At 33.8% G+C, this 22,429-nt stretch overlaps 1 protein-coding gene and 1 long non-coding RNA gene across 4 annotated transcripts in view; both read left to right on the forward strand.

Annotated features, from left to right (window-relative positions):
• The window catches only part of LOC126747138 (zinc transporter ZIP11), a 126,875-nt gene that overhangs the window by 67,030 nt on the left and 37,416 nt on the right, over positions 1 to 22,429 (forward strand). The gene's annotated exons all lie outside the window — the stretch shown is intronic.
• Positions 2,393 to 10,590, forward strand: LOC126747139 (uncharacterized). The gene is made up of 3 exons (XR_007664106.1): positions 2,393 to 3,571; positions 4,269 to 5,315; positions 9,154 to 10,590. It is a non-coding gene; the product is annotated as an uncharacterized LOC126747139 (long non-coding RNA).

Below are 22,429 nucleotides of genomic sequence, written 5' to 3' on the forward strand. Positions count from 1 at the left end.
TTTTGTTATATGTCGCCCTGGTGCGGCACAAGCTACAGGGCGAGCAATACTTAACTTACTAAAAAAAAAAAATAAAAATTTCAAAAATTTTTAGCTTTTTTGCTGTCATAGCTGGGAGGGCGATTTCAATGTTTTTGAGTAGAGAAAAGTCAGAGGTTCATTTTGTGTCTCTATGATTTTTTTTGAGAAATTAGTAGTTCTTGAGATATCCTAGAAATTTGGCTCCGACAGTTGCAAAAAAGTTTGCTCCCTAAGAATATCGCTTGTAACTTTTTTGATGTTATAGTTAGGAAAATAATTTTAACAGTCTTCGGTAGACAAAAACTCATAGTTCACTTAGTGTCTCTATGATTTTTTTGAGAAATTGGTAGTTTTTGAGATATTCTAGAAATTTGGCTCCGACAGTTGCAAAAAAATTTGTTCCCTAAGAAAATTGGTTGTAACTTTTTTGTTGTTATAGTTAAGAAAATAATTTTAATAGTCTTCGGTAGAGAAAGACTCATGGTTTATTTAGTGTCTCTATGATTTTTTTGAGAAATTGGTAGTTTTTGAGATATCTTTGAAATTTGGCCCCGACGGTTGCAAAAAAGTTTGTTGCCTAAGAAAATCAGTTGTAACTTTTTTGCCTTTATAGTTAGAAAAATGATTTCAACGGTTTCCTGTTGACAAGGACTCATGGTTCACTTGGTGTCTCTATGATTTTTTTGAGAAATTAGTAGTTTTTGAGATATTTTCGAAATTTGGCTCCGACTGTTGCAAAACACTTTTTCCCTAAGAAAATCAGTTGTAACTTTTTTGTTGTTATAGTTAGGAAAATGATTTAAACGGTTTTCTGTAGACAAGGACTTATGGTTCATTTAGTGTCTCTATGATTTTTTTGAAAAATTAGTAGTTCTTGAGATATCCTAGAAATTTGGCTCCGACAGTTGCAAAAAAGTTTGCTCCCTAAGAAAATCGGTTGTAACTTTTTTGATGTTATAGTTAGGAAAATAATTTTAACAGTCTTCGGTAGACAAAAACTCATGGTTCACTTAGTGTCTCTATGATTTTTTTGAGAAATTGGTAGTTTTTGAGATATTCTAGAAATTTGGCTCCGACAGTTGCAAAAAAATTTGTTTGCTAAGAAAATTGGTTGTAACTTTTTTGTTGTTATAGTTAAGAAAATAATTTTAATAGTCTTCGGTAGAGAAAGACTTATGGTTTATTTAGTGTCTCTATGATTTTTTTGAGAAATTGGTAGTTTTTGAGATATCTTTGAAATTTGGCCCCGACGGTTGCAAAAAAGTTTGTTGCTTAAGAAAATCAGTTGTAACTTTTTTGCCTTTAGAGTTAGGAAAATGATTTCAACGGTTTTCTGTAGACAAGGACTCATGGTTCACTTGGTGTCTCTATGATTTTTTTTAAAAATTAGTAGTTTTTGAGATATTTTCGAAATTTGGCTCCGACAGTTGCAAAAAAGTTTGTTCCCTAAGAAAATTGGTTGTAACTTTTTTGTTATTATAGTTAGGTAAATTATTTTGACAGTCTTCGGTAGACAAAGACTTAAGGTTCATTTGGTGCCTTCATGGTTTTTTTGAGAAATTAATAGTTTTTGAGATATCTTCGAAATTTGGCCCCGACGGTTGCAAAAAAGTTTGTTGCCTAAGAAAATAGGTTGTAACTTTTTTGTTGTTATAGTTAGGAAAATGATTTAAACGATTTTCGGTAGACAAAGACTTATGGTTCATTTAGGCTCTCTATGATTTTTTTGAGAAATTAGTAGTTTTTGAGATATCTTCGAAATTTGGCTTTGACAGTTGCAAAAAAGTTTGTTCCCTAAGAAAATTGGTTGTAACTTTTTTGTTGTTATAGTTAGAAAAATGATTTAAACGGTTTTCTGTAGACAAGGACTTATGGTTCATTTAGTGTCTCTATGATTTTTTTGAAAAATTAGTAGTTCTTACGATATCCTAGAAATTCCACTCCGACGGTTGCAAAAAAGTTTGTTCCCTAAAAAAATCGGTTGTAACTTTTTTGCTGTTATAGTTAGGGAAATAATTTTAACAGTCTTCGGTAGACAAAGACTCATGGTTCACTTAGTGTCTCTATGATTTTTTTGGGAAATTGGCAGTTTTTGAGATATCCTAGAAATTTGGCTCCGACAGATGCAAAAAAGTTTGTTCCCTAAGAAAATCGGCTGTAACTTTTTTATTGTTATATTTAGGAAAATGATTTTAACAGTCTTCGGTAGACAAAGACTCATGGTTCATTTAGTGTCTCAATGATTTTTTTGAGAAATTAGTACTTTTGTGAGATATCCTAGAAATTTGACTCCGACGGTTGCAAAAAAGTTTGTTCCCTAAGAAAATTTGTTGTTACTTTTTTACTTTTATAATTAGGAAAATGATTTTAACAGTCTTCGGTGGACAAAGACTTAAGGTTCATTTGGTGCCCTCATGGTTTTTTTGAGAAATTAATAGTTTTTGAGATATCTTCGAAATTTGGCCCCGACGGTTGCAAAAAAGTTTGTTGCCTAAGAAAATAGGTTGTAACTTTTTTGTTGTTATAGTTAGGAAAATGATTTAAACGATTTTCGGTAGACAAAGACTCATGGTTCATTTAGGCTCTCTATGATTTTTTTGAGAAATTAGTACTTTTGTGAGATATCCTAGAAATTTGACTCCGACGGTTGCAAAAAAGTTTGTTCCCTAAGAAAATCTGTTGTTACTTTTTTACTTTTATAATTAGGAAAATGATTTTAACAGTCTTCGGTGGACAAAGACTTAAGGTTTATTTGGTGCCTTCATGGTTTTTTTGAGAAATTAATAGTTTTTGAGATATCTTCGAAATTTGGCCCCGACGGTTGCAAAAAAGTTTGTTGCCTAAGAAAATAGGTTGTAACTTTTTTGTTGTTATAGTTAGGAAAATGATTTAAACGATTTTCGGTAGACAAAGACTCATGGTTCATTTAGGCTCTCTATGATTTTTTTGAGAAATTAGTACTTTTGTGAGATATCCTAGAAATTTGACTCCGACGGTTGCAAAAAAGTTTGTTCCCTAAGAAAATCTGTTGTTACTTTTTTACTTTTATAATTAGGAAAATGATTTTAACAGTCTTCGGTGGACAAAGACTTAAGGTTTATTTGGTGCCTTCATGGTTTTTTTGAGAAATTAATAGTTTTTGAGATATCTTCGAAATTTGGCCCCGACGGTTGCAAAAAAGTTTGTTGCCTAAGAAAATAGGTTGTAACTTTTTTGTTGTTATAGTTAGGAAAATGATTTAAACGATTTTCGGTAGACAAAGACTCATGGTTCATTTAGGCTCTCTATGATTTTTTTGAGAAATTAGTACTTTTGTGAGATATCCTAGAAATTTGACTCCGACGGTTGCAAAAAAGTTTGTTCCCTAAGAAAATCTGTTGTTACTTTTTTACTTTTATAATTAGGAAAATGATTTTAACAGTCTTCGGTGGACAAAGACTTAAGGTTTATTTGGTGCCTTCATGGTTTTTTTGAGAAATTAATAGTTTTTGAGATATCTTCGAAATTTGGCCCCGACGGTTGCAAAAAAGTTTGTTGCCTAAGAAAATAGGTTGTAACTTTTTTGTTGTTATAGTTAGGAAAATGATTTAAACGATTTTCGGTAGACAAAGACTAATGGTTCATTTAGGCTCTCTATGATTTTTTTGAGAAATTAGTAGTTTTTGAGATATCTTCGAAATTTGGCTTTGACAGTTGCAAAAAAGTTTGTTCCCTAAGAAAATTGGTTGTAACTTTTTTGTTGTTATAGTTAGAAAAATGATTTAAACGGTTTTCGGTAGACAAAGACTTATGGTTCATTTAGTGTCTCTATGATTTTTTTGAGAAATTAGTAGTTCTTGAGATATCCTAGAAATTTCACTCCGATAGTTGCAAAAAAGTTTGTTCCCTAAGAAAATCGGTTGTAACTTTTTTGCTGTTATAGTTAGGAAAATGATTTTAACAGTCTTCGGTAGGCAAAGACTCATGGTTCATTTAGTGTCTCTATGATTTTTTTGAGAAATGAACAGTTTTTGAGATATCTTCGAAATTTGGCCCCGACGGTTGCAAAAAAGTTTGTTCCCTAAAAAAATCGGTTGTAACTTTTTTGCTGTTATAGTTAGGGAAATGATTTTAACAGTCTTCGGTAGACAAAGACTGAAGGTTCATTTTCTGTCTTCATGGTTTTTTTTGAGAAATTGGTAGTTTTTGAGATATCTTCGAAATTTGGCCCCGACGGTTGCAAAAAAGTTTGTTGCCTAAGAAAATAGGTTGTAACTTTTTTGTTGTTATAGTTAGGAAAATGATTTAAACGATTTTCGGTAGACAAAGACTCATGGTTCATTTAGGCTCTCTATGATTTTTTTGAGAAATTAGTACTTTTGTGAGATATCCTAGAAATTTGACTCCGACGGTTGCAAAAAAGTTTGTTCCCTAAGAAAATCTGTTGTTACTTTTTTACTTTTATAATTAGGAAAATGATTTTAACAGTCTTCGGTGGACAAAGACTTAAGGTTTATTTGGTGCCTTCATGGTTTTTTTGAGAAATTAATAGTTTTTGAGATATCTTCGAAATTTGGCCCCGACGGTTGCAAAAAAGTTTGTTGCCTAAGAAAATAGGTTGTAACTTTTTTGTTGTTATAGTTAGGAAAATGATTTAAACGATTTTCGGTAGACAAAGACTCATGGTTCATTTAGGCTCTCTATGATTTTTTTGAGAAATTAGTACTTTTGTGAGATATCCTAGAAATTTGACTCCGACGGTTGCAAAAAAGTTTGTTCCCTAAGAAAATCTGTTGTTACTTTTTTACTTTTATAATTAGGAAAATGATTTTAACAGTCTTCGGTGGACAAAGACTTAAGGTTTATTTGGTGCCTTCATGGTTTTTTTGAGAAATTAATAGTTTTTGAGATATCTTCGAAATTTGGCCCCGACGGTTGCAAAAAAGTTTGTTGCCTAAGAAAATAGGTTGTAACTTTTTTGTTGTTATAGTTAGGAAAATGATTTAAACGATTTTCGGTAGACAAAGACTCATGGTTCATTTAGGCTCTCTATGATTTTTTTGAGAAATTAGTACTTTTGTGAGATATCCTAGAAATTTGACTCCGACGGTTGCAAAAAAGTTTGTTCCCTAAGAAAATCTGTTGTTACTTTTTTACTTTTATAATTAGGAAAATGATTTTAACAGTCTTCGGTGGACAAAGACTTAAGGTTTATTTGGTGCCTTCATGGTTTTTTTGAGAAATTAATAGTTTTTGAGATATCTTCGAAATTTGGCCCCGACGGTTGCAAAAAAGTTTGTTGCCTAAGAAAATAGGTTGTAACTTTTTTGTTGTTATAGTTAGGAAAATGATTTAAACGATTTTCGGTAGACAAAGACTCATGGTTCATTTAGGCTCTCAATGATTTTTTTGAGAAATTAGTACTTTTGTGAGATATCCTAGAAATTTGACTCCGACGGTTGCAAAAAAGTTTGTTCCCTAAGAAAATCTGTTGTTACTTTTTTACTTTTATAATTAGGAAAATGATTTTAACAGTCTTCGGTGGACAAAGACTTAAGGTTTATTTGGTGCCTTCATGGTTTTTTTGAGAAATTAATAGTTTTTGAGATATCTTCGAAATTTGGCCCCGACGGTTGCAAAAAAGTTTGTTGCCTAAGAAAATAGGTTGTAACTTTTTTGTTGTTATAGTTAGGAAAATGATTTAAACGATTTTCGGTAGACAAAGACTCATGGTTCATTTAGGCTCTCTATGATTTTTTTGAGAAATTAGTACTTTTGTGAGATATCCTAGAAATTTGACTCCGACGGTTGCAAAAAAGTTTGTTCCCTAAGAAAATCTGTTGTTACTTTTTTACTTTTATAATTAGGAAAATGATTTTAACAGTCTTCGGTGGACAAAGACTTAAGGTTTATTTGGTGCCTTCATGGTTTTTTTGAGAAATTAATAGTTTTTGAGATATCTTCGAAATTTGGCCCCGACGGTTGCAAAAAAGTTTGTTGCCTAAGAAAATAGGTTGTAACTTTTTTGTTGTTATAGTTAGGAAAATGATTTAAACGATTTTCGGTAGACAAAGACTCATGGTTCATTTAGGCTCTCAATGATTTTTTTGAGAAATTAGTACTTTTGTGAGATATCCTAGAAATTTGACTCCGACGGTTGCAAAAAAGTTTGTTCCCTAAGAAAATTTGTTGTTACTTTTTTACTTTTATAATTAGGAAAATGATTTTAACAGTCTTCGGTGGACAAAGACTTAAGGTTCATTTGGTGCCCTCATGGTTTTTTTGAGAAATTAATAGTTTTTGAGATATCTTCGAAATTTGGCCCCGACGGTTGCAAAAAAGTTTGTTGCCTAAGAAAATAGGTTGTAACTTTTTTGTTGTTATAGTTAGGAAAATGATTTAAACGATTTTCGGTAGACAAAGACTCATGGTTCATTTAGGCTCTCTATGATTTTTTTGAGAAATTAGTACTTTTGTGAGATATCCTAGAAATTTGACTCCGACGGTTGCAAAAAAGTTTGTTCCCTAAGAAAATCTGTTGTTACTTTTTTACTTTTATAATTAGGAAAATGATTTTAACAGTCTTCGGTGGACATAGACTTAAGGTTTATTTGGTGCCTTCATGGTTTTTTTGAGAAATTAATAGTTTTTGAGATATCTTCGAAATTTGGCCCCGACGGTTGCAAAAAAGTTTGTTGCCTAAGAAAATAGGTTGTAACTTTTTTGTTGTTATAGTTAGGAAAATGATTTAAACGATTTTCGGTAGACAAAGACTCATGGTTCATTTAGGCTCTCTATGATTTTTTTGAGAAATTAGTACTTTTGTGAGATATCCTAGAAATTTGACTCCGACGGTTGCAAAAAAGTTTGTTCCCTAAGAAAATCTGTTGTTACTTTTTTACTTTTATAATTAGGAAAATGATTTTAACAGTCTTCGGTGGACAAAGACTTAAGGTTTATTTGGTGCCTTCATGGTTTTTTTGAGAAATTAATAGTTTTTGAGATATCTTCGAAATTTGGCCCCGACGGTTGCAAAAAAGTTTGTTGCCTAAGAAAATAGGTTGTAACTTTTTTGTTGTTATAGTTAGGAAAATGATTTAAACGATTTTCGGTAGACAAAGACTCATGGTTCATTTAGGCTCTCTATGATTTTTTTGAGAAATTAGTACTTTTGTGAGATATCCTAGAAATTTGACTCCGACGGTTGCAAAAAAGTTTGTTCCCTAAGAAAATCTGTTGTTACTTTTTTACTTTTATAATTAGGAAAATGATTTTAACAGTCTTCGGTGGACAAAGACTTAAGGTTTATTTGGTGCCTTCATGGTTTTTTTGAGAAATTAATAGTTTTTGAGATATCTTCGAAATTTGGCCCCGACGGTTGCAAAAAAGTTTGTTGCCTAAGAAAATAGGTTGTAACTTTTTTGTTGTTATAGTTAGGAAAATGATTTAAACGATTTTCGGTAGACAAAGACTCATGGTTCATTTAGGCTCTCTATGATTTTTTTGAGAAATTAGTACTTTTGTGAGATATCCTAGAAATTTGACTCCGACGGTTGCAAAAAAGTTTGTTCCCTAAGAAAATCTGTTGTTACTTTTTTACTTTTATAATTAGGAAAATGATTTTAACAGTCTTCGGTGGACAAAGACTTAAGGTTTATTTGGTGCCTTCATGGTTTTTTTGAGAAATTAATAGTTTTTGAGATATCTTCGAAATTTGGCCCCGACGGTTGCAAAAAAGTTTGTTGCCTAAGAAAATAGGTTGTAACTTTTTTGTTGTTATAGTTAGGAAAATGATTTAAACGATTTTCGGTAGACAAAGACTCATGGTTCATTTAGGCTCTCTATGATTTTTTTGAGAAATTAGTACTTTTGTGAGATATCCTAGAAATTTGACTCCGACGGTTGCAAAAAAGTTTGTTCCCTAAGAAAATCTGTTGTTACTTTTTTACTTTTATAATTAGGAAAATGATTTTAACAGTCTTCGGTGGACAAAGACTTAAGGTTTATTTGGTGCCTTCATGGTTTTTTTGAGAAATTAATAGTTTTTGAGATATCTTCGAAATTTGGCCCCGACGGTTGCAAAAAAGTTTGTTGCCTAAGAAAATAGGTTGTAACTTTTTTGTTGTTATAGTTAGGAAAATGATTTAAACGATTTTCGGTAGACAAAGACTCATGGTTCATTTAGGCTCTCTATGATTTTTTTGAGAAATTAGTACTTTTGTGAGATATCCTAGAAATTTGACTCCGACGGTTGCAAAAAAGTTTGTTCCCTAAGAAAATCTGTTGTTACTTTTTTACTTTTATAATTAGGAAAATGATTTTAACAGTCTTCGGTGGACAAAGACTTAAGGTTTATTTGGTGCCTTCATGGTTTTTTTGAGAAATTAATAGTTTTTGAGATATCTTCGAAATTTGGCCCCGACGGTTGCAAAAAAGTTTGTTGCCTAAGAAAATAGGTTGTAACTTTTTTGTTGTTATAGTTAGGAAAATGATTTAAACGATTTTCGGTAGACAAAGACTAATGGTTCATTTAGGCTCTCTATGATTTTTTTGAGAAATTAGTAGTTTTTGAGATATCTTCGAAATTTGGCTTTGACAGTTGCAAAAAAGTTTGTTCCCTAAGAAAATTGGTTGTAACTTTTTTGTTGTTATAGTTAGAAAAATGATTTAAACGGTTTTCGGTAGACAAAGACTTATGGTTCATTTAGTGTCTCTATGATTTTTTTGAGAAATTAGTAGTTCTTGAGATATCCTAGAAATTTCACTCCGATAGTTGCAAAAAAGTTTGTTCCCTAAGAAAATCGGTTGTAACTTTTTTGCTGTTATAGTTAGGAAAATGATTTTAACAGTCTTCGGTAGGCAAAGACTCATGGTTCATTTAGTGTCTCTATGATTTTTTTGAGAAATGAACAGTTTTTGAGATATCTTCGAAATTTGGCCCCGACGGTTGCAAAAAAGTTTGTTCCCTAAAAAAATCGGTTGTAACTTTTTTGCTGTTATAGTTAGGGAAATGATTTTAACAGTCTTCGGTAGACAAAGACTGAAGGTTCATTTTCTGTCTTCATGGTTTTTTTTGAGAAATTGGTAGTTTTTGAGATATCTTCGAAATTTGGCCCCGACGGTTGCAAAAAAGTTTGTTGCCTAAGAAAATAGGTTGTAACTTTTTTGTTGTTATAGTTAGGAAAATGATTTAAACGATTTTCGGTAGACAAAGACTCATGGTTCATTTAGGCTCTCTATGATTTTTTTGAGAAATTAGTACTTTTGTGAGATATCCTAGAAATTTGACTCCGACGGTTGCAAAAAAGTTTGTTCCCTAAGAAAATCTGTTGTTACTTTTTTACTTTTATAATTAGGAAAATGATTTTAACAGTCTTCGGTGGACAAAGACTTAAGGTTTATTTGGTGCCTTCATGGTTTTTTTGAGAAATTAATAGTTTTTGAGATATCTTCGAAATTTGGCCCCGACGGTTGCAAAAAAGTTTGTTGCCTAAGAAAATAGGTTGTAACTTTTTTGTTGTTATAGTTAGGAAAATGATTTAAACGATTTTCGGTAGACAAAGACTCATGGTTCATTTAGGCTCTCTATGATTTTTTTGAGAAATTAGTACTTTTGTGAGATATCCTAGAAATTTGACTCCGACGGTTGCAAAAAAGTTTGTTCCCTAAGAAAATCTGTTGTTACTTTTTTACTTTTATAATTAGGAAAATGATTTTAACAGTCTTCGGTGGACAAAGACTTAAGGTTTATTTGGTGCCTTCATGGTTTTTTTGAGAAATTAATAGTTTTTGAGATATCTTCGAAATTTGGCCCCGACGGTTGCAAAAAAGTTTGTTGCCTAAGAAAATAGGTTGTAACTTTTTTGTTGTTATAGTTAGGAAAATGATTTAAACGATTTTCGGTAGACAAAGACTCATGGTTCATTTAGGCTCTCTATGATTTTTTTGAGAAATTAGTACTTTTGTGAGATATCCTAGAAATTTGACTCCGACGGTTGCAAAAAAGTTTGTTCCCTAAGAAAATCTGTTGTTACTTTTTTACTTTTATAATTAGGAAAATGATTTTAACAGTCTTCGGTGGACAAAGACTTAAGGTTTATTTGGTGCCTTCATGGTTTTTTTGAGAAATTAATAGTTTTTGAGATATCTTCGAAATTTGGCCCCGACGGTTGCAAAAAAGTTTGTTGCCTAAGAAAATAGGTTGTAACTTTTTTGTTGTTATAGTTAGGAAAATGATTTAAACGATTTTCGGTAGACAAAGACTCATGGTTCATTTAGGCTCTCTATGATTTTTTTGAGAAATTAGTACTTTTGTGAGATATCCTAGAAATTTGACTCCGACGGTTGCAAAAAAGTTTGTTCCCTAAGAAAATCTGTTGTTACTTTTTTACTTTTATAATTAGGAAAATGATTTTAACAGTCTTCGGTGGACAAAGACTTAAGGTTTATTTGGTGCCTTCATGGTTTTTTTGAGAAATTAATAGTTTTTGAGATATCTTCGAAATTTGGCCCCGACGGTTGCAAAAAAGTTTGTTGCCTAAGAAAATAGGTTGTAACTTTTTTGTTGTTATAGTTAGGAAAATGATTTAAACGATTTTCGGTAGACAAAGACTAATGGTTCATTTAGGCTCTCTATGATTTTTTTGAGAAATTAGTAGTTTTTGAGATATCTTCGAAATTTGGCTTTGACAGTTGCAAAAAAGTTTGTTCCCTAAGAAAATTGGTTGTAACTTTTTTGTTGTTATAGTTAGAAAAATGATTTAAACGGTTTTCGGTAGACAAAGACTTATGGTTCATTTAGTGTCTCTATGATTTTTTTGAGAAATTAGTAGTTCTTGAGATATCCTAGAAATTTCACTCCGATAGTTGCAAAAAAGTTTGTTCCCTAAGAAAATCGGTTGTAACTTTTTTGCTGTTATAGTTAGGAAAATGATTTTAACAGTCTTCGGTAGGCAAAGACTCATGGTTCATTTAGTGTCTCTATGATTTTTTTGAGAAATGAACAGTTTTTGAGATATCTTCGAAATTTGGCCCCGACGGTTGCAAAAAAGTTTGTTCCCTAAAAAAATCGGTTGTAACTTTTTTGCTGTTATAGTTAGGGAAATGATTTTAACAGTCTTCGGTAGACAAAGACTGAAGGTTCATTTTCTGTCTTCATGGTTTTTTTTGAGAAATTGGTAGTTTTTGAGATATCTTTGAAATTTGGCTCCGACAGTTGCAGATAAGGTTGTTCCCTAAGAAAATCGGTTGTAACTTTTTTGTTTTTATAATCAGAAAAATGATTTTAACAGTCTTCGGTGGACAAAGACTAAAGAGTCATTTGGTATTTCTACGATTTTTTTGAGAAATTAGTAGTTTTTGAGATATCTTAAAATTTAAAGTCAACAGGTCCACTTCAGAAGCTGTTATCTGCTAATAATCCCAACAATTTTAGGATATTTTGCAGAGTGTCTGTCTTTCTTGTTTTAAGCTTTTCTGTCTCTCTTGCTCTCTGTCTTTCTCATAGACAATTGAAAAGTCTCTTGTCTTTTTTTTCCAGGTACTTTCAGTGTGTTTTTGTCTATCTCTTTTCCTCTTACAGGCAGTTGAGGAGTCTCTATCCGTCTTTCTTGTATTTAATTTTTTTTATACTCTTAATGTACTAGAGTGAGACAGAAGATGGCTTTTTCCTAATCATGGGATTACGTTGTTGACGTGAAGGAAATAAAAAAATTATTTATGCTCTAGATGCACTAGAATGAGACAGAACAATGACTGAAGTGAAAAAAAAACAAAGAATATCAAAAATTCAGTTTCATCAAATAAATAGGTTAGCTGACGTAAAGCAATAAAAGCTTTATTCGCATAAATGACGTGTTAATAAATCAAGACATTTTACATAAATTTGGATGACGTGAGGAGAACAAAATGAGATAGTATTGAAAAAAATTCATTTTACTGTTAGCTGACGTAGAGGAAAATGTACATACACTGTGCTCACACACAAAAGAGAACCTTGGCTGACGTGAAGAAATACCCAAATGCCCTAGCAAAATAGGGAACGAGTAGCATGCTGACGGGTTAAAAAATTATTAAAACTACACCCAGGTGATGTAGCAAAAAAACCAGAATGAACAGCAGGTTGATATCGTTAAAAAAAGATAATATACACTGCTCATGTATTAGAGTGAAAAATTCTTAGTTGACGTGATGCAAACAAAATGGGGCTGACGTGAAGAAATAAACAATTTCTCCCAAACTGCTTCGCGGTAAAACAAATTGTGTTATTGGAGTGAAAAAACCATTTACGCTGACGTGGTCAAAAAATTTAGAAATTGCGAGTCAACGAGCTGGAGTGAGCTGTGAATTAGATGACGTAGCGAAATCGAAAGTGGGCTCTGACGTGCAGAAAAAATTAATCGGGCCGATTTTCGAGTATCATCGTATTTTTATACGAATTCTGGAAACTTCGCGTTACAGTTATTTACTAGGAAAAGTCATTAGGTCACTGCATAAGGGGACATGTGATAACCCCGGATGTCTGTATCTCGCTTTAATTATGAAAACATTTTATTTATATAAGTATGATGGTATTCAGATAAAGAGAGAGATACAGAGATTCTACATTCAAAGCGCACATCCTCTTTCTCTGTTTGTGCGTATTGGAAAAAATATTTGGACACTTCAATATATGAGCAGTGTATCCAATTTTTTTATTAGCTGTTCTTTTGAGTGTTTTTATCACGTCAAAGTATCAACTCCTCGTTTTGTTCATTGTTGTTTCCTCCACGTCAGCCAACCTTTTCCCCCACTTCTATTTATTTCGGCATTGATTTCTTCACGTCAGTCCATGGTCTCTTTTATTCAACTCTTTTTGCTACACAGTCAACGGATTTTTAAAATAATTTTTCATCACGTCAGCAGTATGTAATTTTTTTTTCTCCTTCAGTCTGATGTTCTTCTAAGTGTTTTTAGCACGTCGAAGTGAATAAAGTGCTTTAGTTCAACTCCTCGTTTTGTTCGATTTTCTTTCCTTCACGTCAGCCGCTGTACTATAAATGATTTCTTAACTCTGTCAACTCGATGTTCATACGGTATTGTATAATAAATCGTTGATTTCTTCACGTCAGCCCATGATCTCCTTGATTCAATTCTTTTTGCCCTAAAAGAATTTTTCAACATATGAGCAGTGTATAATATTTTTCTCAATCAACCCGCTGTTCTTTTAAGTGTTTTTATCACGTCAAAGTAAAAAGAGCACCTTACCTCTCCTCGTCTTCTTCATTGTTGTTTTCTCCACGTCAGTCATTTGGTGCACAGTCAACGGATTTTTAAAAATATTTTTCAATACGTCAGCCCGCTGTTCTTTTGAGTGTTTTCATCACGTCAATGGATCAACAGAGCACCTTAGCTCAAACCCTTGTCTTGTTTATTCTTGTTTCCTCCACGTCAGCCAACATTTTTGCACTGTAAATGATCTCTTAACTGTGTCAACTCGCTATTCTTTCTATATTGTATAATAAATTGTTGATTGCTGCACGTCACCCCACGGTCTCTTAAATTCAATTTTTTTTGGCGCAAAATAATTTTTTAACATGTGAGCAGTTTATATTTTTTTCTCCGTCAACACGCTGTTTTTGTAAGTGTTTTTAGCACGTCAACGCATTAATAGAGCACTTTAGCTCAACTCCTCGTTTTGTTCATTGTTGTTTCTTCCACGTCAGCCAACCTTTTTTCGCACTTCTATTTATTTCGGCATTGATTTCTTCACGTCAGCACATGGTCTCTCTCATTTTTTTTAGCTTAAAATATTATTTCAGCATGTGAGCTGTGTATAATATTTTTTTATTTACGTCAGTCAGTTTTATTACGTTGTTGAGAGTTTTAGTTGTTTAACTCCTCGTCTTGTTTATTGTTGTTTCCTTTACGTCAGCCAACCCTTTTTTCCATTTCTGTTTATTTCGGCATTGATTTCCTCACGTCAGTCCATGGTCTCTTTTATTCAACCCGTTTTGGTACATAGTCAACGGATTTTTAAAATAATTTTTCATCACGTCAGCAGTATGTAATATTTTTTTCTCCGTCAATCTGATGTTTTTCTAAGTGTTTTTATCACGTCGAAGTGACTAAAATGCTTTAGTTCAACTCCTCGTTTTGTTGGTTTTTTTTTCCTTCACGTCAGCCACTGTACTATAAATGACCTCTTAACTCTGTCAACTCGCTGTTCATTCGGTATTGTATAATAAATTGTTGTTTTCTTCACGTCAGCCCATGATCTCCTTCATTCAATTCTTTTTGCCTTGATGAATGAGCAGTGTATAATATTTTTTGTCAGTCAACCCGCTGTCCTTTTAAGTGTTTTTATCACGTCAAAGTAAATAGAGCACCTCAGCTCTCCTCGTCTTCTTCATTGTTGTTTTCTTCACGTCAGTCATTTGGTGCACAGTCAACGGATTTTTAAAAATATTTTTAAATACGTCAGCCCGCTGTTCTTTTGAGTGTTCTTATCACGTCAATGGATCAAAAGAGCACGTTAGCTGAAATCCTTGTCCTGTTTATTCTTGTTTCCTCCACGTCAGCCAACATTTTTGCACTGTAAATGGTCTCTTGACTCTGTCAACTCGCTATTCTTTCGGTATTGTATAATAAATTATTGATTGCTGCACGTCAGCCCACGGTCTCTTTAATTCAATTTTTTTTTGGCGCAAAATAATTTTTTAACATGTGAGCAGTTTATATTTTTTTCTCCGTCAACACGCTATTTTTGTAAGTGTTTTTATCACGTCAACGCATTAATAGAGCACTTTAGCTCAACTCCTCGTTTTGTTCATTGTTGTTTCTTTCACGTCAGCCAACCTTTTTTAGCACTTCTATTTATTTCGGCATTAATTTCTTCACGTCAGCACATGGTCTCTTTCATTTTATTTTTTTTTGGCTTAAAATATTATTTCAACATGTGAGCTGTGTATAATATTTTTTTATTTACGTCAGTCAGTTTTATTACGTTGTTAAGAGTTTTAGTTGTTTAACTCCTCGTCTTGTTTATTGTTGTTTCCTTTACGTCAGCTAACGCTTTTTCCCATTTCTATTTATTTCGGCATTGATTTCTTCACGTCAGCCCATGGTCATCAGCCTTCATTCATTATTTTTTTCTTAAAATAATTTTTTATTCACGTCAGCTCGTTGTTCTTTTGACTGTTCTTATCACGTCAACGTAATAACTTTAGCGCAATTTCCTGTCTTGTGCATTATTGTTTCCTCCACGTCATCCAACTTTTTGCTCACTCCTGTTTGCACTGTAAATGATCTCTTAACTCTGTCAACTCACTGTTTATTCGGTAATTTATATTAATATTTGTTGATTTCTTCACGTCAGCCCATGGTCTCTTTCATTAATTTTTTTTATTTATTTATTGTTAAGGAGTATAAAATAATTTTTTTCTGCGTCAACTCTCTGTTCTTTTGAGTGTTTTTAACACGTCAACCGTACACTTCAGCTTAGCTGTTCCTATTCATCCTGGTTTCCTCCACGTCTGCCAACCTTTTTTCTCACTCCAGTTCTTTCATTATTGTATATTTAATTGTTCATTTCTTCACGTCAGCCCATGGTCTATTCATTTCAAATAATTTTTCAACATGTGAGCTGTGCAAATTTTTTTTTTTATTTACGTCAGTCAGTTTTATTACGTGGTTAAGAGCTTTCGTTTAACTCCTCGTTTTCTTTATTGTTGTTTCCTCCACGTCATCCAACTTTTTACTCACTCCTGTTCTTTCATTCTTGTATATTAAATTGTTCATTCCTGCACGTCAGCCTATTCATAAATTTTGTTTTGCTTAATATCATTTTTCAACATATAAGCAACGTATAATATTTTTTTATTTACGTCAGCTCTCTTCCGATTGAGTATATTCATCCTGGGTTTCCTCCACGTTTGCCAACCTTTTTGCTCACTACTGTTCTTTCATAATTGTATATTAAATTGTTCGTTTCTTCACGTCAGCCCATGGGCCTTTGTCATCCAATTTGTTGAGCTACACGTCAGCCAACATTCTTTCTTAGTTCAGTCTTGTCCCTGAATAGCATTTTCCTCCTTTACGTCAGCCGACCTACTGATTCAGTTTTTCATTAAATGTACAATTATTTGCTTACTCTACGTCAGCCATTGTCATGCCTCGCTTTTATTTTTACTCTACATATTTACGGTATTATTTGATTCAGTCAAATTTGGCCGTTTTTTGATGCATTATCTTTTTTTTTACTTCACGTCAGCCAACATGTTAATCACACACAAGGGTTATCACTAATTTTAATTAAAATAGCTGCGACCTACTTACGTGTTAACCTATTGACCCCTTTAAATATATTTTTTTTATATTCTCGCCCGTTTAGTGTCCACGCCCCCTTTTTTCTGGATCACCTAGTTTCCACCCCCCTGAGGCTGCTCAATAACATTAATTAACTAATTTGTCAAAATACAGGGTGCAATTTGTTTTCCTAGGAGAATTTAATGGGTGGGAGAGAGAGAGCCAACGAAACGTTACAAAATCATAACGCATAACTCGATGATCGGTGTGTTTTTTCGGTTCAGTGAAAGTTTACTTGCCGTTCATGCAAATGTCCCTGCCATTACGTAAGACATTCATGCAGTTGAATATACGGACCCGCTAATAACGCCCCACATTTCCCCCCTTATTCCAGACAGGGAAAATCTCTTATTTTGTCATTCATTTGACCCCCAAAGACTGAAATTTTAATTGTTATGAACGTGGGAATGTCAAATTTAAATTGGTTTTAATTGTTGCTGTTTGTTGCGCAACACGTTTTTCAGAGCATATGGAAAAGCAAACAGGAAGGAGCACGTCCTCATTTCCCCCTACACCCCCCCCCCCCCCAAGTGCCTTGAACTCCAGGAAATTCCCGTTTTACGAGGTTACGCAATACGATAAATATGATCTCTCGGTGCTATTGTACTGTTTTAGATTTTATGGTCGCATTCCGGGCATTTCCCCGTTTATTTTTGGCTATTTACGATCTTCTTCGGCTCTAACGAATTTATTATAAGCTTCGGGGATTTTTTTGGGCCTTCCAGATCGCCAGATTTGACGTCGTTGGATTTTTTCTTACGAGGACATTCCGCTGCTCAAATTCCTGGACTAGGGTTGCACATGGAGAGTATTTGATTTCCAGGATCATAAACAGGATTATTTCAAATTTTCCAGAGAGTTCTCGAGAAAATGGCACGTTTACTGAGGCATTTGGTCACCCGACAGCTGGATTTTTGATAGGGGATAAGCAAAATCTGGTGTAACTTTTTTGCTGTTCTAGTTATGACGATGATTTTAGTGGTAATCGGTAGGAAAAGGTTGAAGGTTTATTTGATATTCCTATGAATTTTTTGAGAAAAAATTAGTTTTTGAGTTATCTTCAAAAGTTGGACCCGACAGGTGCCTTAAAGATTGTTCCTGAACGAAATTTGCTGTAACTTGTGTGCTGTTAAAGTTATTAAGACGATTTAAACGGTAATGGGTAAGAAAAGGTCAAAGGTTCATTTGACGTTCCTATGAATTTTTTGAGAAATTATTGGTTTTTGAGATATCTCCAAAATTTGGACCCAACAGGTGCATTAAAAATTGTTTCTGGATAAAATTTGCTGTAACTTGTTTGCTGTTAAAGTTATTAAGACGATTTAAATGGTAATGGGTAGGAAAAGGTTAAAGGTATATTTGATGTTCTTATGAATTTTTTGAGAAATTATCGGTTTTTGAGATATCTTCAGAATTTGGACCTGATAGCTGCATAAAAAATTGTTTCTGGACAAACGTTGCTGTAACTTGTTTGCTGTTAAAGTTATTAAGACGATTTAAATGATAAAGCATAGGAAAAGGTCAAAGGTTTATTTGATGTTCCTATGAATTTTTTGAGAAATTGTTGATTTTTGAGATATCTTCGAAATTTGGACCCGACGAATGAATCTCAAATTGCTTCTTAAGAAAACTTGCTGTAACTTTTTTACTACTATAGCTAGAGGGATGATTTAAAAACTATTCGGTGCAGAAGAATTAAAGGTTCATTTTATGTTCTTAGGAATTTTTTGAGAGAGTATTAGTTTTTGAGATATCTCCGAAATTTAGACCCGACGAATGAATCTCAAATTGCTTCTTAAGAAAACTTGCTGTAACTTCTTTACTACTATAGCTAGAAGGATGATTTAAAAACTATTCGATGAAGAAGAATTGAAGGTTCATTTTATGTTCCTACGAATTTTTTGAGAGAGAATTAGTTTTTGAGATATCTCCGAAATTTGGACCCGACGAATGAATCTCAAATTGCTTCTTAAGAAAACTTGCTGTAACTTCTTTACTACTATAGCTAGAAGGATGATTTAAAAACTATTCGATGAAGAAGAATTGAAGGTTCATTTTATGTTCCTACGAATTTTTTGAGAGAGAATTAGTTTTTGAGATATCTCCGAAATTTGGACCCGACGAATGAATCTCAAATTGCTTCTTAAGAAAAATTGCTGTAACTTTTTTACTACTATAGCTAGAAGGATGATTTAAAAACTATTCGATGAAGAAGAATTGTAGGTTCATTTTATGTTCCTACGAATTTTTTGAGAGAATATTAGTTTTTGAGATATCTCAGAAATTTGGACCCGACGAATGAATCTCGAATTGTTTTTTAAAAAAACTCGCTGTAACTTCTTTGCTGTTATAGCTAGAAGGGTGCTTTAAAAACTGTTGGGTGAAGAAGGATATGAGGTTCATTTCATGTTTCTATGAATTTTTTGAGAAATTATTAGTTTTTGAGATACTCCTAGATTTGCTATTTAGAACTCTTCTGCTGTTATTGTCACAACAGTAAATATCAAGCGTTTCTCAAAAAATAGCAAAGACATCTTGGATCCGATTCCCTTGAATTAATTAATTCCAATATATTTTAAATAAAAAACCCATGGTGCGCCACTGGTTAGACGAGGACCTCGCTCGCTTGAATGGAATGTTGTATTGCAACATACCTCCGCTCGTTCACAATGAATTTCTGTCCTATTTTGTTGTTGTTGTTTTTATGGCATTTTGGGCCCAATAAATTTTATCGTTTTTACTATTTTTACGCATCTCACCCCTCCCACAAAGAAGAAACACAAAAAAAAAATCGCGTGACCCCATTTTCCTCTCGCTCACGCAATAATAATAACAATTATTAATATTAATATTTATAAATAAATTGCAGGTTTCTGTAAATAGTTTTATGGCGGAGGAGCCGGGTTTGTTTATATAATCCCCTGTTTGATTTTACTGTAACAGATGTCGCCGTCGGTCCCACGTTGGGCGCCCAAATAGCGCCTCCTCGTGTAATTTCCCTATCGGTGGCCGCCTCGCAGACCCGACCCGAACCCTCTTGATTTTTTTTTTTCGTTTTTTAATTACCAAGCACTTCCTTCCGCAGTTGCCGGATTGTCCCTATCAACTGCGCCGGGGAATTTGAATTTTTCGTGCCGCTTTCTCTCCTCGTTGCCGGTTTTTTTTTTCTCTCCCTCTCGCCCCCCTCTGGTCGTTTGGAGACCACCGTGCGTTTTTCTTCTTCTTCTGCTTCTTCTTCGTGTTCTTCTCTTTCTTGCAGACGGGCAAGAACGCGACGAGAAAAACGCCCAAAGAAAACCGACATCCAATTACAATTCAAAAATTATAACGGAAGTGATCGTCTTTAAGACGAAACGTGCAAGAATGCTGAGAGCAAACACTGAGAAACGACGCGGTGGTTCAGGGTTTACCGCACAGGGGCGTGCCTGAATATTTTGCCACGTTTTTTCGGTCATTTTTGAGGCGCTTATAACCTTTCAAATTGGTCGTAAGGGCTTTAGGGTCACGTAATTTGCACTTGTAAGATTGATGCTCCACAAAATTAGCTATAACTTTTTTCCTGTTCTAGGTAGAAAGATGATTTCAGTAGTAATCGTTGGGGAAAGGTTGTAGGTTTATTTGGTGTTCTTATTAATTTTTTGAGAAATCAGTAGTTTTTTAAATATATTGGAAATTTGGGTCCGATAGGCGCACTCAAGACAGTCATGCAACACATTTTGCTCTAACTTCTTGCCTACTGTAGTTAGGAAGGTGATTTTACTAGTGATCGCTAGGGAAAGGTTAAAGGTTTATTTGGTGTTCTTATGAATTTTTTGAGAAATTAGTAGTTTTTGAAATATATTGGAAATTTGGGTCCGATAGGCGCACTCAAGACTGTCACGCAACAAATTTTGCTCTAACTTCTTGCCTACTGTAGTTAGGAAGGTGATTTTAGTAGTGATCGCTAGTGAAAGGTCGAAGGTTTATTTGGTGTTCTTATGAATTTTTTGAGAAATCAGTAGTTTTTGAAATATATTGGAAATTTGGGTCCGATAGGCGCACTCAAGACTGCCACGCAACAGATTTTACTCTAACTTCTTTTCTATTGTAGCTAGGAAGGTGATTTTAGTAGTGATCGCTAGGGAAAGGTTGAAGGTTTATTTGGCGTTTCTATGAATTTTTTGAGAAATCAGTAGTTTTTGAAATATATTGGAAATTTGGGTCCGACAGGCGCACTCAAGACTGTCACGCAACAGATTTTGCTCTAACTTCTTGCCTACTGTAGTTAGGAAGGTGATTTTAGTAGTGATCGCTAGTGAAAGGTCGAAGGTTTATTTGGTGTTCCTATGAATTTTTGGAGAAATCAGTAGTTTTTGAAATATATTGGAAATTTGGGCTCGACAGGCGCACTCTATACTGTCGCTCAACAACTTTTGCTCCAACTTCTTTTCTGTTGCAGCTAGGAAGGTGATTTTAGTAGTGATGGGTAGGGAAAGGTTGAAGGTTTATTTGGTGTTCCTATGAATTTTTTGAGAAATCAGTAGTTTTTGAAATATATTGGAAATTTGGGTCCGACAGGCGCACTCAAGACTGTCACGCAACAGATTTTGCTCTAACTTCTTGCCTTCTGTAGTTAGGAAGGTGATTTTAGTAGTGATCGCTAGTGAAAGGTCGAAGGTTTATTTGGTGTTCCTATGAATTTTTGGAGAAATCATTAGTTTTTGAAATATATTGGAAATTTGGGCTCGACAGGCGCACTCTATACTGTTGCTCAACAACTTTTGCTCTAACTTCTTTTCTGTTGCAGCTAGGAAGGTGATTTTAGTAGTGATGGGTAGGAAAATATTGAAGGTTTATTTGCTGTTCTTAAAAATTTTTGGAGAAATTGGTAGTTTTTGAGATATCTTAGAAATTTGGGACCGACAGGTAAACTTAAGACTGTCACGCAACAGATTTTGCTCTAACTTCTTGCCTACTGTAGTTAGGAAGGTGATTTTACTAGTGATCGCTAGGGAAAGGTTAAAGGTTTATTTGGTGTTCTTATGAATTTTTTGAGAAATCAGTAGTTTTTGAAATATATTGGAAATTTGGGTCCGATAGGCGCACTCAAGACTGCCACGCAACAGATTTTACTCTAACTTCTTTTCTATTGTAGCTAGGAAGGTGATTTTAGTAGTGATCGCTAGGGAAAGGTTGTAGGTTTATTTGGTGTTCTTATTAATTTTTTGAGAAATCAGTAGTTTTTTAAATATATTGGAAATTTGGGTCCGATAGGCGCACTCAAGACAGTCATGCAACACATTTTGCTCTAACTTCTTGCCTACTGTAGTTAGGAAGGTGATTTTACTAGTGATCGCTAGGGAAAGGTTAAAGGTTTATTTGGTGTTCTTATGAATTTTTTGAGAAATTAGTAGTTTTTGAAATATATTGGAAATTTGGGTCCGATAGGCGCACTCAAGACTGTCACGCAACAAATTTTGCTCTAACTTCTTGCCTACTGTAGTTAGGAAGGTGATTTTAGTAGTGATCGCTAGTGAAAGGTCGAAGGTTTATTTGGTGTTCTTATGAATTTTTTGAGAAATCAGTAGTTTTTGAAATATATTGGAAATTTGGGTCCGATAGGCGCACTCAAGACTGCTACGCAACAGATTTTACTCTAACTTCTTTTCTATTGTAGCTAGGAAGGTGATTTTAGTAGTGATCGCTAGGGAAAGGTTGAAGGTTTATTTGGCGTTTCTATGAATTTTTTGAGAAATCAGTAGTTTTTGAAATATATTGGAAATTTGGGTCCGACAGGCGCACTCAAGACTGTCACGCAACAGATTTTGCTCTAACTTCTTGCCTACTGTAGTTAGGAAGGTGATTTTAGTAGTGATCGCTAGTGAAAGGTCGAAGGTTTATTTGGTGTTCCTATGAATTTTTGGAGAAATCAGTAGTTTTTGAAATATATTGGAAATTTGGGCTCGACAGGCGCACTCTATACTGTCGCTCAACAACTTTTGCTCCAACTTCTTTTCTGTTGCAGCTAGGAAGGTGATTTTAGTAGTGATGGGTAGGGAAAGGTTGAAGGTTTATTTGGTGTTCCTATGAATTTTTTGAGAAATCA

Source organism: Anthonomus grandis, chromosome 19 (genome assembly GCF_022605725.1).
Source record: "Anthonomus grandis grandis chromosome 19, icAntGran1.3, whole genome shotgun sequence".
NCBI lineage: Eukaryota > Metazoa > Arthropoda > Insecta > Coleoptera > Curculionidae > Anthonomus > Anthonomus grandis.